This window comes from Megalobrama amblycephala, linkage group LG15 (assembly GCF_018812025.1).
Source record: "Megalobrama amblycephala isolate DHTTF-2021 linkage group LG15, ASM1881202v1, whole genome shotgun sequence".
Classification (NCBI taxonomy): domain Eukaryota; kingdom Metazoa; phylum Chordata; class Actinopteri; order Cypriniformes; family Xenocyprididae; genus Megalobrama; species Megalobrama amblycephala.
The window spans coordinates 26529033-26545793 of record NC_063058.1 but is presented as its reverse complement, the minus strand read 5'-3'; the positions used below and the strand labels follow the sequence as shown (position 1 = coordinate 26545793).

Below are 16761 nucleotides of genomic sequence, written 5' to 3'. Positions count from 1 at the left end.
AAAAACCACAGTATTTAGTAGGGGTGTAACGGTTCTTGGTAAAAAACATCGAACCGTACCGTTCTCAACCCACGGTTTGGCACGCACTTGCACCACGGTTCATCTTAAATCTGATGACGCATCTATAATATGGTTTGTTGAAAATTTCAACGCGTAAAACAGACAAACAGTTCGGCTAATGAATGTTTCTGTCAATGGATACAACACATGTTCAGTATCAGTATTTTGGATCCGTGCATTATATCTTAAAGTGACAGCAGCCTAATATTCCTGCTGTCTGTGATTTTAATGTTAAAGGATTAGTCCACTTTTAAATACACTTTTCCTGATAAATTTACTCACCCCCATGTCATCCAAGATATCCATGTCTTTCTTTCGTCAGTCGAAAAGAAATGAAGGTTTTTGAGGAAAACATTCCAGGATTTTTCTCCTTATAGTGGATTTCAATGGCTACCAACAGATTGAAGGTCCAAATGTCAGTTTCAGTGCAGCTTCAAGGGCTTTAAATGATACCAGATGAGTAATAAGGGTCTTATCTAGCGAAACGATCGGTCATTTTCGAAAACAATACAACCGTTTATGCTTTATAAACAAAATATCGCCTTGAACGTACTTTCCGCTTCCGCATTCTTCATAACACTTACGCTGAATGTTCTACGCCTTCCCTATTCTACTTACGGAACGAATGCGGCAGTTTCGTTTTTTACCATAAGTCGAATAGGGAAGGCGTAGGACATTCAGCGTAAGCGTTATGAAGAATGCGGAAGCGGAAAGTACGTTCAAGGCGATATTTTGTTTATAAAGCATAAACGGTTGTATTTTTTTCGAAAATGGCCGATCGATTCGCTAGATAAGACACTTATTACTCATCTGGTATCGTTTAAAGCCCTTGAAGCTGCACTGAAACTGACATTTGGACCTTCAATCTGTTGGTAGCCATTGAAATCCACTGTAAGGAGAATAATCCTGGAATGTTTTCCTCAAAAACCTTCATTTCTTTTCGACTGACGAAAGAAAGACATGGATATCTTGGATGACATGGGGGTGAGTAAATTTATCAGGAAAGTGGACTAATCCTTTAAAAGCACAATATGTAAGATTTTTGGATCAAAATATCCAAAAACCACTAGAACAATGTTATATATTTTGTTGACTTGTGTACTTACATTATCCCAAATGTTTCCAAGAATGTTTCAATCCAGAGAAATAAGCAATTTTAATGTTCTTGCGTCGCCTATCAATGACATCATACCCACGTTACCCTCGATTTCAGGTTTTATTTAGTAGAAACCATGGAAACACCAAAGACACTTTAATATATTATGTTTTTTATTAGACAGGTGAGCAACTGTTTGGATGGATACGTTCATCGACAGAAAACTAATCATGTTATATAGCTCAACACAGAAGTAAATCTTATTGTTTAAATCTCGTTTTCTTGATTTATTGCGAGTACCATGATTTAAAATGCCTAATATCGATCTAGCTTACTGCAGTGTGCAACAAGTGTCTCATAGCAGCCGCTGAGCGAACTTACAGAGTTGCATTATAACCACTTTCAACACACATATGTATTTAATATGATAAACAGTGCTGGGTAACCCCACATATGCTTGACAGGAAGAAGCGGAAGCGGTCGTCTACAGCTTAATGCTCTCGAGCCTCGTCTCTCATTAGCAATCGCTCCAGCGGCCTCGTTCCGCTCCAATGGCTTTCAGCCCCACCCTGCTTCATACTACAGTAATGTTAATAAATCTTTAATACATTCCATGAATATGATTTCTGCCCGTTGGATTCTTTCCACCGGCTGTAGATGTGAAGACAGCACCTCCCATGGTTCATCAAGCTACCCCTTCGTTTTCAATAAGCGACCTCTAGTGGTGAAATTTACATATTGTGCCTTTAATCGAACGAAAAAGACAAGGAAATCATTCACTTATCGGAATAGCTTTTGTAACTTTAATAATGATTAATCTTTATTTAATTTATACAGTGAAGATTATTTGCAATGTTATCTTACTTTATTCAGTTTCTGAAAACTACTGGCTGTAAAATCACTGTTTATTTTATTTGTATCTTTGCTTATTTTGCATTTTTGTGCTGTTGCTTGTAAACGGTGACCCTAAAACTGTGATTAAAAACCGAACTGTGAGTAATTTGAATTGTTACACCCCTAGTATTTAATAACTAGAATGCTTGCATTCCATTCCAAACAATGGTTATGTTTTATGTCTAATAAACTAATTGGCTCTTCTCCTTTTCTACAGCCACCATGTTGAGTGTTTCTCTCATTAATTTTTCATTGAATGGTCTGTTTCCTCCTCATACTCTCTCCAGCTGTGAAAAGACTTTGATTTTGGTTTGTTCATGTCACCATGGTGTTAGCAGGTGTCCCAGCAGCCCTTATGAATTATCCTTCATGGACCGATGAAGTGTCTGTCAAGCTCGCACGAGTCCATGTTTTCACGCTTAGTCCGCAATGATTTCTATTTCTGCAGGTTGCGGCACGTTCAGAGTCATTTAGGCAGATAGAAGTTGATGGAGGAACGAGTTCTGTGAGTGTATCAAGTCAAAACACCAGGTTAATATTCAGGTTTGTTGAGTGTGGGCTGGTAAACCACAGGAAACTCTTGTTGCTGTGGGATCTTGCATTTACATGAAGCTTCAGTGTATTATAGTGTCTGGGTGGAAAAGTCACTTGGCACAAGGCTTTCATATCCCTTCAAACGGTCTCTCGCTCTCTCTCTCGGATGCCCTTTACTACCCCTCGCTAGTTCGCCGTCAGAAATCCTCCCAGATTTACTCTGAGGGCAGCGGCTCACGGCTACATACACACTGAAGAAATTTCGTTCAGGTTCGAGAGGAGGGGAAGACAGATCTTCGCTTAAGTAAACGATGACTTTTTGGCTTATGTTCTCGTTTCGTTTCAGCCTCGTTCGCTCGCTGTCCTTTATAAATATTCACACGCTTGCATTCAAAGACCCCAAACTGTGAATCCGCGAATTCACTCGACACTCCAGTGAGTAGTAAGGTTTGATCCCTCTTTCACTTGCCTCTCACACCTTCTAATTTCTCTCTCTCACTTGACTTTTTTTTAGTGTGGAGTCTCCTGTGGATTTCCACTCTATCCGAATGTTTGCCTGCAGACTGCATTGTTTTTTCCCTCTGTATAATTTTCTTCATCACATCATTACAGACTCCTCTTTGTCTTCCTCGCATCATTTATCACATTTGTGTGAGAAATTCGAGGTTGAGATTACACTGCAAAAAATAATTTTCTTAATCGGTGTTTTTGCCTTGTTTTTCAGTAAAAAATCTAATCATCCTTAGAAGATAAATTGACTTGTTTTTGGAGAATTTATACTGAATTTAATTGAACTTTTCTCATCCAACTGGAATTAACAAATCTAATAAATATGTAGTGAGGCGTAAAAAGGGGAAAAAAATGACAATAGCATAATAAAATCGGTGAATAAATCCAATATGCATTATTTTAAAACAAATTATGAATTTTTTTTTGCTGGAATTTTTCAAATTCAAATACACTTCCATTCAAAAGTTTGGGGTTGGATTGGAAGATTCTTACGCTCATCAAGGCTGCATTTATTTGATCAAAAATACATTAAAAACAAATAATTATTCCTGTGATGAAAGCTGAATTTTCAGCATCTCTCCAGTCTTTAGTATCACATGATCCTTCAGAGATCATGCTGATTTGCTGCTCAGGAAACATTTTTTATTATCATGATCATCATCATCATCATCATTTTTGTGGAAACCCTGATTTCTTTTTAATTTTTATCAGGATTCTTCAATGAATAGAACGTTCAAAAGAAGGGTATTTATTTTAAACAGAAATCTTTTGTAATATTATAAATGTTTACTTTCACGTTTGATGCATCTTTACTGAATAAAACCTAAACGTTTCAAAGGAAGTGAATATTGTGATGCATATTGTTAATGTTGTATAGAATAACTTGTATGCTAACATCGTTCAAACTGCCCACCCCTGTGTTAAATGTTCTTTAAACGGCTTGACGCCTGTAGATAAGGGACAGATTGAAACCGTATTTGTTTAGCATTTGCATTGGCAGCTTTTGATACCATGTGAGCCTTGAGTGATTTTAAACAGGCTGCTGTTAGCTGATTGATAACGTTTAGCGTGACATGGCTGCGGTTCCACTGGGGCTGCAAATGAAAGGATGAAGCAATACTGCACATCACTGAAATCCAGCACTGGGCCCAATACCGAGCCCTGAGGGACGCCGTAATGGCTGCACGTACCACAGATTTCTCTCTCTTGCACCGCTGGAGCTAATGGGGCGGCGTTTGGGAGAATGTCCGAATCTCACATTACTCACAGTCTGCCTCTCTAATGGCTCCTCAACATTTGAAATCGTTTTCAGAGCTAAAACGAGCTCTCAGCAGCTCGTCGATTAGAGCATCAGCGGACGTGTAATGAATGTCTGCGTTATTGTTGTTTTATTTTTTATGGAAACATTGATATCTGAAACCATGCTTACTCACCCGTGCTCTGAGAGAGGCAAAGGGTCAGTTCGATAAGCAATTTAGCTCAAGAAGTTTAAACAAGCGTTAACTGTTAACTGATTTGTGTAATTCCTTTTGGTGAATCAGGTGCATGTTGATGTTATTAACAGGTGCAATTCATTCTTAGTGAATCCCTCCGCTAAATATTTAAAGAGTCCTATTGCTTTAAATCATTTAATTCTCTACTTTTGCAAAATGTGTTGACGCTCTGGGAATGACTTGCGGACAGATGTGGTCCAGCTTTGCTCCTTGTTGACGGAGTCCCGCTGGTTTTGGCTCGGGTACCAGTGTGGGAATCATCACATCCAACACCTGTTCCTCTGCTAAGCACCTTCTTGTCTTTCTGAATGATTTACTCTCTCAGGGAAATTTCTGGGAGGCTTTATCTGTTTTCTTCCTTGTCTCTTTCTCTCTCCCTCAATCTCTCCTTCTTCGCTTAAGCTCATTAAATGTTTCCGAGAGAATAGGAAATCAATGGCGCATATGGTGTGAGAGAACTTTTTTCTTGATTTGTTTTACCCTGTATTTATCTGTTTTCACATATCTCAGTTTCTTTTGGTTTCTGTCTGTTGGGCATGATAAAATTAACTTAAAGGGTTAGTTCACCCAAAAATGAAAATAATGTCATTTATTACTCACCCTCATGCCGTTTCACACCCGTAAGACCTTCGGAATGCAAATTAAGATATTTTAGTTGAAATACGATGGCTCCGTGAGGCCTCCATAGGGAGCAATGACATTTCCTCTCTCAAGATCCATAAAGGTACTAAAAACATATTTAAATCAGTTCATGTGAGTACAGTGGTTCAATATTAATATTATAAAGCGATGAGAATATTTTTGGTGCGTCAAAAAAACAAAATAACGACTTATTTAGTGATGGCCGATTTCAAAACACTGCTTCAGGAAGCTTCGGAGCACAAATGAATCAGTGTATTGAATTTGCTGTTCGGAGCGCCAAAGTCACGTGATTTCAGCCGTTGGCAGTTTGACACGCGATCCGAATCATGATTCGACACGCTGATTCATTTGTGCTCCGATGCTTCATGAAGCAGTGTTTTGAAATCGGCCATCACTAAATAAGTCGTTATTTTGTTTTTTTTGGCGCACCAAAAATATTCTCGTCGCTTTATAATATTAATATTGAACCACTGTACTCACATGAACTGATTTAAATATGTTTTTAGTACCTTTATGGATCTTGAGAGAGGAAATGTCATCGCTCCCTATGGAGGCCTCACGGAGCCATTGGATTTCGACGAAAATATCTTAATTTGTGTTTCAAAGATTAACGAAGGTTTTACGGGTGTGAAACGGCATGAGGGTGAGTAATAGAATTTTCATTTTTGGGTGGACTAACCCTTTAAAGCAAAGTTGAATTAGACAATGAAGGGATAGTTCACTGAAATATTATTAGGGTGAGTAAATAACGTCAGAATATTCTTTTTAACTTTAGGTGAACGATCTCTTCTTTTTGCAAATAAGTTTATGCTGAAAACAAGAGAGAAATATTTGTTCTGAAAAGCGAGACACGAATACTGATAAAGAAATGTATATTTTTTCCAGCTTTTCCCACTCATCCTCCTCTGGGGCGACAGACTGTAAGGTAGGAATATGCTTGATTTCAGATGCGTTCTTCATCTTTTTGGCAAACGAGCCACGGCTTGGCATCCCCTTCCGGTGTTTGTAGTCGAAATGGCTCTGCAGCACTTGGTTAGGTTCCCGCACGACCTTTATTCATCCTGACACACATCAGGCTTCTGGATCACAGCGGGAAGAGCTGCTGGAAGGAAAACGAGAATTGTGTCTGATTGCTTAAAATGTTCATCGTTTTCCCCCTCTCTTTTAATCATCCTTACCGGCTCTCTCAGCGCTGACCTGTGGGTTTGATTAGTCAGGCTAGTGGAGGATGACAGTATGCTAAACTGCCTTTCTGAAGTAACTGAAATCAGGCTTCTTCCTTAAGATGACATTTAAATGCAGTTTGACCCTATTTACTTGCTTTTTACTTCATGTTCTTGGTCTTATTGTGCAGTATTTATCATGTTACTCTAAAGAAAACTTGAAATGACTATCTCTGCCTCTGAAATAACTTTTTTTCTGTTGATGTAACCAAGGTTGCACTTGTAGGGACAATAATGTGAACCAATAGTATTAAAGCCAAAAATTCCAAGATCCAATCAAATCATGTGTGGGTGGGACTTTTTGAAGTCACACCAACATTTACTTCTGAATATGTCTTGCAAATGCCGTTTTATGTCTTAAAACCCATTTTACTTCTTTAGTGTGGTGCCTATTTACACTGATACTTTTACATGGTGTAAATAGAATGTATCGCTATTTTCACCTAGTGTAAATAGCATATTGTTAAGAAAATGCTGCTATTGTCACTCAGCGTAAATGGCAACTACAGCTATTTGCACTTAGTGTAAATAGCATCTATCGCTAAGAATAGCTCATTGCTATTTACACGTGGTGCAAATAGCCGCTGCCTATATTTGCAGGTGAAACAAAAAAAAGTAGATTTATTTTAGACATTTTGTGAATTGTTTTGGGTCATGAAAAGTTGCCAATACCAAAGATTATAGAATAACACAACACGCGTCACTCGTACTGTTTAGAATGTGAGAAAGTGCAACGCGCAATATGGCGGAATAAGTCCCGCCTTCTAAATAAGAGCCCATCCGCGATTGGTAAAGTCATTGCAACACTGCAGCGGCCGTTAGAAACATTGGTTCCTATAGAAACAGTCAGACGCGCACCTCTGAAATGAGAAGCAATTGATCCAGCCTGAAAAATACAGTTTTTTGTCATGATTCGAGCATTTAGAAACAAAATTTATGATACATTTGTTGTCCGATTTCATTGGTGATTTCAAATATGAAATTTAATCAAAAGCTTGACAAACAGATTTGGAGAATTTGGTGTTTTACCATTCAAAGAGATAGGAGCTGCACTTGAATGCCCGAGAGGCGTTACAAAGATGGCCGCCGAGTGAAATGACTTGTCTTAAAGGGACTTTGCCAATACATCAGTATTTATTTTCAGCATCTTTACTCCAGTCTTCTTCACCGTCATGTGATCCTTCAGAAATCATTCTAATATGCTGATTTGCTGCTCAAGAAACATTTCCTATTATTATCAATGTTGAGAACAGTTGTGCAGTGTAATATTTCTCTGAAATCAATTTTCTTGCATTTATTTTAAATAGAAATCTTTTGTAACATTTATAAATGTCTTTAATGTCACTTTTGATAAGTTCAATGTATCCTTGTTGAATGTAAGTATTAAAGGGTTAATTCACCCAAAAATGAAAATAATGTAATTTATTACTCACCCTCATGCCGTTTTACCCCCGTAAGACCTTCGTTAATCTTCAGAACACAAATTAAGATATTTTAGTTGAAATCCGATGACTCCATGAGGCCTCCATAGCCAGCAATGACATTTCCTCTCTCAAGATCCATTAATGTACTAAAAACATATTTAAATCAGTTCATGTGACTACAGTGGTTCAATATTAATATTATAAAGCGACGAGAATATTTTTGTTGCGCTAAAAAAGCAAAATAACGACTTATTTAGTGATGGTTGATTCTTTTGTGTGGAATCATGAATCGGATCGCGTGTCAAACTGTGACTCTGGCGTTCCGAACCGCTGATTCAACACAAAAGAATCATAACACTCCAAAGCTTCCTGAAGCAGTGTTTTGAAATCAGCCATCACTAAATAAGTCGTTATTTTGTTTTGTTTGGTGCACCAAAAATATTCGCGTTGCATTCCGAAGGTCTTACGGGTGTGGAACGGCATGAGGGTGAGTAAAACATTATTTTCATTTTTGGCTGAACTAACCCTTTAATTCCTTCATACTGATCCCAAAATTTTGAATGGTAGTGTATCTATTTGGTTAATATTTAACATTATCCATGTGTAAGTCATTTCAGAGGCAGGGCAAGTTGTTAGATTGAAACAGGCGGTTTATTTCTTTGGAATAATGTGCACCAATGAATCGTTCACATTAATACCAAGAAACATGTATTAAGAAAGCATATCGAGTGCATTTTGACACGTTTCCTTTGTAACTTTAATCCTTCTTTGTCTCTGCTAGCTTGGCTCAATATGATGTACTATAACCTGAGTGTGTAAACACACACACACACTCACACACACACAGCACTTTTCAGTGTTCTGGCTGTATTTCAGGCTTCTGCTTCACTATCAGCAGTGGAGCAGCTTCGCTCTCACCGTTCGGCCAAGCCTGGGAAACAATACGTGCTGTTATTTATTTATTATTTTCAGAAAGAGGCCGTTTGTCGTTGTGTCGGGGGGAGCGAGTGTGTGTGTGTGTGTGTGTGTGTCAAGCTGTTGGGCAGGTCCAGGCACAGCCCATTGTGAGGAAAAATGGATGCAATGGCTGCTATCGCTAGAGTTATCTCCCTCACACACACATACGGTGGCTTGAGGAGCTGGTGATAAATGACTTTGAGACTCGCTGTCTACGATCAATAAACCACTAGCACCAGATGAGTGAGACCGAGCTGCCGCTCTCCGTTTCTACTTTACTTCTCTCCATCTGCTCCGCTTTGGCTCCTTCAGTCAACTCTTGTCTCGTCTCATCTCTCATTCTCTTCCCATCTGGTCTCTCATTATCTGTTATACTTTTCTCATCTCGTATCTCACTTTTGTCTCTCATTATGTTGTCTTTTTTGTCTCCTTAACTTGTCCAATCTCGTCTCATTATCTTCATATTGTTTCTCTTCTTCTTGTCTCTTACGTTTTCTTCTTTATCTCGTTTTCCAGTTTTTTTTCTCCCCTTGTCTCTGTCTCTATATCAGTTTTCCATCTCATTTCTTCTCTGCTCTTCTCATCTCTCTTCACATCTCTTATGTTATTGTCTTTTTTCTCATAATGTCTCATAACTTTTGTTTTGTCGTCTGTCTTTTCTTTTTACTGCTTCATCTCTCTCTTAAAGGAAAACTCGAACAGTTCGCTGGTTTTCAAATCCATTCAGCCGATCTCCGGGTCTGGCGGTACCACTTTTAGCATAGCTTAGCATAGTGCATTGAATCTGATTAGACCGTTAGCATCTCACTCAAAAAAAATGACCAAAGAGTTTCAATGTTTTTCCTATTTAAAACTTGACTCTTCTGTAGTTACATCGTGTACTAAGACCGACGGAAATTTTTTTTTGAGGGAGATGCTATTGGTCTCATCAGATTCAATGAACTATGCTAAGCTATGCTAAAAGTGGTACCGCCAGAGCCGGAGATCGGCTGAATGGATTCGAAAACGGTGAAACTCAACTGTTTAACTCTAGGGGAGTTGGAAAATTAGCCTATTTTCAAAAAAAGTGGAGTGTTCCTTTAAGTTTCTCGTCTCATGTCTATTTTTTGTTCATTGTCTTTCAGTTTTTACATCTCATTTCTTCTCTGCTCTTCTCATCTCTCTTCACATCTCTTATGTTATTGTCTTTTTTCTCATAATGTCTCATAACTTGTTTTCTCGTCTGTCTTTTCTTTTTACTGCTTCATCTCTCTTAAAGGAACACTCCACTTTTTTTTTTAAAATAAGCTAATTTCGAAAACTCAAACAGTTCGCTGGTTTTTGAATCCATTCAGCCGATCTCCGGGTCTGGCGGTACCACTTTTAGCATAGTGCATTGAATCTGATTAGACCGTTAGCATCTCGCTCAAAAATGAACAAAGAGATTCAATGTTTTTCCTATTTAAAACTTGACTCTTCTGTAGTTACATTGTGTACTAAGACCGACGGAATTTTTTTTTTGAGGGAGATGCTAACGGTCTCATCAGATTCAATGAACTATGCTAAGCTATGCTAAAAGTGGTACCGCCAGAGCCGGAGATTGGCTGAATGGATTCGAAAACGTTAAAACTCAACTGTTTAACTCTAGGGGAGTTGGAAAATGAGCCTATTTTCAAAAAAAGTGGAGTGTTCCTTTAAGTTTCTCGTCTCATGTCTATTTTTTGTTCATTGTCTTTCAGTTTTTACATCTCATTTCTTCTGTGCTCTTCTCATCTCTCTTCACATCTCTTATGTTATTGTCTTTTTTCTCATAATGTCTCATAACTTTTGTTTTGTCGTCTGTCTTATCTTTTTACTGCTTCATCTCTCTCTTAAAGGAAAACTCGAACAGTTCGCTGGTTTTCAAATCCATTCAGCCGATCTCCGGGTCTGGCGGTACCACTTTTAGCATAGCTTAGCATAGTGCATTGAATCTGATTAGACCGTTAGCATCTCACTCAAAAAAAATGACCAAAGAGTTTCAATGTTTTTCCTATTTAAAACTTGACTCTTCTGTAGTTACATTGTGTGCTAAGACCGACAGAATGTTTTTTAAGTAAACTGGGTAACGGTAAAACTCAACTGTTTAACTCTAGGGGAGTTGGAAAATGAGCCTATTTTCAAAAAAAGTGAAGTGTTCCTTTAAGTTTCTCGTCTCATGTCTATTTTTTGTTCATTGTCTTTCAGTTTTTACATCTCATCTTGTCTTTCCTTTTACTTTTCTCATCTTGTCTCGTCGAATTCTCTCTCGTCTCATCATGTCACTTCTTTTCACATCTTGTTTCAAAGTGGACTCATTTCACATAATTTATTTTCTTGGTTTAATGTCTCATCTCATGTCTTCATCTTGTTTCTGCTTGTTTTGTCACAGCTCTTCTTTCTGGTCTCATATGATTTTAATTGTTTTCTCCTGTTTCCAAATCTAATCTTATCCTGATTCAATCTTTTCTTGTCTCATCTCTTCATTTTCTCTTGTTTTCACATCTCATCTAATCTCGAATACTCTACTTTCTCGTCTTGTTGCTTTTCTCACGTCTCCATCTTGTCTCATTTTGTCGCAGCTCTTCAGTCTCATATAATTTCATCTTTAGTGGTCTTCTTTCTAATCTCCTTTCTCATTCTTCTCTAATTATTTTCTCCACTTTTCAATCTCATCACGTCTTGTATCCTTGTTTCTCACTTGTCTCATCTCATTATTTTCTCATTTTCATATCTCATCTCTTTCTCGTCTTGTAGCTTTAGTAATGTCTTCTTTCGTCTCCTTGCTCCTTTGCTCTTTTCTTTTTCAGTCTTGTGTTTTTTGTGGTATTCCGCTCTCGTGTCTTTTCTCCTTTCATCTCTTCTTATCTGGTTTCTCACTCGTCACATTTCATCTCATCTCTTGTTTTCTCATCTCATTTCTCACTCATCTCATCTCATTATTTTCTTTTTTCACATCTCATCTTGTCTCATCACTTTTCACACCTCATCACTTCTTTTTTCATCTTGTTGCTTTTTCTCACTTCTTCATCTTGTCTCGGCTTGTTTTGTCACAGCTGTTCTTTCTTGTCTCCTCTGTCCTTGTTGTGCAGTTTCTCATCTCGTCTTTTGTGGCTTCTTATTTCATTCAAGTTTTCTCATCTCTTCTTTTCTCTTTTCAACTTGTGTTTCTCATTTCCCCTGTTTTCACATCTCATCTTCTCTTCATCTTGTTGCTTTTCTCATGTCTTCATCTTGTCTCTGGTCATCTTATATACAGCAATTTCATCTTTGTGGTCTTCTGGTCTCATTTCACGCCTTTTCTTTTGTCTTTTCTCAGTGTTTTGGGGTATTCTGATCTGATTTTATGTCTTTTCTCATTTCATGTCTTCAAGTTTAGACTTTCTCATTCCTCTCAACTCTCGTTGTTTTCTGCTGTTTTCACTTTTCATCTCTTATTTTCTCATCTCGTTGCTTTTGTCATGTCTTTATCTTGTCTCGTTTGGTCACAGCTCTTCTTTTTTCCCCCATTTTCTCATCATCTGGTTTAATGTCGCATTTCATGTTTTCGTATCTCTTCTTTTCTCATATCATCTGGTGTATCTCATCTCAACTCTCATTATTTTCTCCTGTTTTCATATCTCATCCTATCTGCTCTTTTCTCATTTTGTTGCTTCTCATGTCTTCATCTGGTCTCTGCTCTTTTTGTCACAGCTCTTGTTTTCCACCCTCATCATTTCTAGCCTCTCTTCTCATCTCTAATCGTCTCTCTTCACATGAAGCTCAGTCGTGGTCATGTAGGTCTTGTCTGAGGGGCGCAGGTGATCGCTGGTCAGTCACACACACACACACACACACACGCACATCATTGTTCAATTACTAACACTCAAATGCACACAGAATGGCTCAGATGCGGTGTGAGTGTGTGTGTGAGAGCGTTTCCAGCTGTAGGGATTGATCGTGGAATGAAAGTGTAATGGGAGATGAGCTCTCATCTCAACCCTCACTGGAACAGAACAGAGATTTGGTTACAAACACCAGCCGTATGACGCACACACACACACACACACACACACACACACACACACACACACACACACACTCGCAGCACGTGTGATCACAAATCTCCAGACAGCGTCACACACCCTCAGAAATCTTCAAAAGAAAATTGTGAATGCTAATCAGATGTTTTTGTCTATTTCTGGCATGTGAATACTCTAATGCTCGGACTAATTAAGCCTTCCATAATAAACCTCCTCTATTCTCTCTCTCACTCACACTCTCGGTCCAGCTTCCAGAGGACGTGTTGCATTTCATCCTTCTCTTCTCTTCTCTTCTCTTCTCTTCTCTTCTCTTCTCTTCTCTTCTCTTCTCTTCTCTTCTCTTCTCTTCTCTTCTCTTCTCTTCTCTTCTCTTCTCTTCTCTTCTCTTCTTCACATCATTTAATATCATCTCTTGATTTTTATTTCTTCTCATTTCTCCTTTTCGTCATCCCATTGCATTTCTCATTTTCTCATCTATTCTCAATTTTCATTTTCTCAACACGTCTCACATCATCTCGCCTCTCATCTTGTCTCGATTTCACTCGTCTTATTTCTCATTTTTGTTTTTTCTGGTCTCTTGTTTTCTCATCATATCTTATTTCTAACCGTCTCTCATCTCATCTCTTGACATCTCGCCTCTCATCTTATTTCAATTTTATTTGCCTCGTTTATTTTTTGTCTCTTTGTCTGTTGTTTCTGAACTCAGCTCTTGTTTTCTCATCACATCTGATCTCTTCTCATGTGGTGTTTTCTCATCTCTTCTCACCTTGTTTTCTCATCTCTCATCTTATATCGATTTTACTCATCTTGTTTCTCATTTTTGTCTCATCTTGCATTCTTGCTTTTTTTTGTCTCATTCTTGTCTCTTCTTGGCTTGTTTTCTCATCTCCTTTCTATCATTTCTCCTCTCATCTTATCTCGATTTTACTCATCTTGTTTCTCACTTTTGTCTCATCTTGCAGCTTTGTCTCATTCTTGTCTCATCTGGCCTCTTGTTTTCTCATCTCTCATCTTATCTCGATTTTACTCATCTTGTTTCTCACTTTTGTCTCATTCTTGTCTCATCTGGCCTCTTGTTTTCTCATCTCATATCTCATCATCTAGTCTCTCATCTTATCTCGATTTTACTCGTTGTGTTTCTCATTTTTGTCACATCTTGCATTCTTGCTTGTTTGTCTTATTCCAGTCTCATCTGGCCTCTTGTTTTCTCATCTCATCTCTCGTCATCCTGCCTCTCATCGTTTTTTTTACTCATCTTGTTTCTCATTTTTGTCTCATCTTGCATTCTTGCTTTGTCTCTCATTCTTGTCTCTTCTGACCTCTTGTTTTCTCATGTCGCCTCTCATTTTATCTTGATTTAACTAATCTTTTCTCATTTTTGTCTCATTTTTGTCTCTTCTGACCTTGTTTTCTCATCTTATCTCTCATCATCTCATCTCTCATCTTATCTCGATTTTACTCGTCTTGTTTCTCATTTTTGACTCATCTTGCGGCTTCGTCTCTCATTCTTGTCTCTTCTGTCCTCTTGTTTTCTCATCACATCTTCGAGATAAGATGAGAGGAGAGATGACAAAGATGAGATGAGAATACAAGAGGCCAGATGAGATAAGAATGAGAAATGAAGAAGCAAGATAAGACAAAAATGAGAAAAGGCGAGTAAAATCAAGATAAGATGAGAAGTGAGATGATGATTTTTCTCATTTTCTCATCTCTCGTCATCTTGCCTCTCATCGTCTTTTACTCATCTTGTTTCTCATTTTTGTCTCATCTTGCATTCTTGCTTTGTCTCTCATTCTTGTCTCTTCTGGCTTGTTTTCTCATCTCCTTTCTATCATTTCTCCTCTCATCCTATCTTGATTTTACTCATCTTGTTTCTCACTTTTGTCTCATTTTGCTTGTTTGTCTCATTCTTGTCTCATCTGGCCTCTTGCTTTCTCATCTCATATCTCATCATCTAGTCTCTCATCTTATCTCGATTTTACTTGTCTTGTTTCTCATTTTTGTCTCATCTTGCATTCATGCTTTGTCTCTCATTCTTGTCTCTTCTGACCTCTTGTTTTCTCATGTCACCTCTCATTTTATCTTGATTTAACTAATCTTTTCTCATTTTTGTCTCATTTTTGTCTTTTCTGACCTTGTTTTCTCATCTTATCTCTCGTCATCTCATCTCTCATCTCGATTTTACTCATCTTGTTTCTCATTTTTGACTCATCTTGTGGCTTCGTCTCTCATTCTTGTCTCTTCTGTCCTCTTGTTTTCTCATCACATCTTCGAGATAAAATGAGAGGCGAGATGACGAAGATTAGATGAGAAAACAAGAGGCCAGATGAGACAAGAACGAGAAATGAAGAAGCAAGATAAGACAAAAATGAGAAAAGGCGAGTAAAATCAAGATAAGATGAGAGGTGAGATGATGATTTTTCTCGTCTTTTCTCATTTTTGACTCATCTTGCTCCTTCATCTCTCATTCTTGTCTCTTCTGTCCTCTTGTTTTCTCATCATATCTTCGAGATGAGATGAGAGGAGAGATGAGAAAGATGAGATGAGAAAACAAGAGGCCAGATGAGACAAGAACGAGAAATGAAGAAGCAAGATAAGACAAAAATGAGAAAAGGCGAGTAAAATCAAGATAAGATGAGAGGTGAGATGATGATTTTTCTCATTTTCTCATCTCTCGTCATCTTGCCTCTCATCGTTTTTTACTCATCTTGTTTCTCATTTTTGTCTCATCTTGCATTCTTGCATTTTCTCTCATTCTTGTCTCTTCTGACCTCTTGTTTTCTCATGTCGCCTCTCATTTTATCTTGATTTAACTAATCTTTTCTCATTTTTGTCTCATTTTTGTCTCTTCTGATCTCGTTTTCTCATCTTATCTCTCGTCATCTCATCTCTCATCTTATCTCAATTTTACTCGTCTTGTTTCTCATTTTTGACTCATCTTGCTCCTTCATCTCTCATTCTTGTCTCTTCTGTCCTCTTGTTTTCTCATCACATCTTCGAGATAAAATGAGAGGCGAGATGACGAAGATTAGATGAGAAAACAAGAGGCCAGATGAGACCAGAACGAGAAACGAAGAAGCAAGAATGCAAGATTAGACAAAAATGAGAAAAGGCGCGTAAAATCAAGACAAGATGAGAGGTGAGATGATGATTTTTCTCATTTTCTCATCTCTCGTCATCTTGCCTCTCATTGTTTTTTTACTCATCTTGTTTCTCATTTTTGTCTCATCTTGCATTCTTGCATTTTCTCTCATTCTTGTCTCTTCTGACCTCTTGTTTTCTCATGTCGCCTCTCATTTTATCTTGATTTAACTAATCTTTTCTCATTTTTGTCTTTTCTGACCTTGTTTTCTCATCTTATCTCTCGTCATCTCATCTTTCATCTTATCTCGATTTTACTCATCTTGTTTCTCATTTTTGACTCATCTTGCTGCTTCATCTCTCATTCTTGTCTCTTCTGTCCTCTTGTTTTCTCATCACATCTTCGAGATAAAATGATGAGACAAGAACGAGAAATGAAGAAGCAAGATAAGACAAAAATGAGAAAAGGCGAGTAAAATCAAGATAAGATGAGAGGTGAGATGATGATTTTACTCGTCTTTTCTCATTTTCTCATCTCATCTCTCGTCATCTTGCCTCTCATCCTCTTTTACTCATCTCAGTTTTGTCTCATCTTGCATTCTTGCATCTTTGTCCATCATTCTTGTCTCTTCTGGTCTCTTTTTGTCTCATCCCAACTCATTCTTTTCTCATTCTCCTCCCCTCTCATTCCTTCTCTGTGTTGGTTGTATGGCCATAGTCCACTGCACCTGTTGCTGTCAGTGTAGAGTGTGTGTGTGTGTGTGTGTGTGTGTGTGTGAGCTGCTCACCTCTGCCAGAACATCAGATCTGCCCTCAGCTGTCACACAC

At 38.0% G+C, this 16761-nt stretch overlaps 1 protein-coding gene across 6 annotated transcripts in view; it reads left to right on the top strand.

The window, feature by feature from the left end:
- The window catches only part of plxnb2b (plexin b2b), a 219685-nt gene that overhangs the window by 36742 nt on the left and 166182 nt on the right, over nt 1–16761 (top strand). The window contains exon 2 of one of the 6 annotated variants that reach the window (XM_048158976.1): nt 6115–6154. The exons of the other annotated variants lie outside the window; for them this stretch is intronic. The gene's annotated coding sequence lies outside the window, so the exon portion shown is untranslated. The remainder of the gene's footprint in view (nt 1–6114; nt 6155–16761) is intronic. 6 annotated transcript variants of the gene reach the window in all.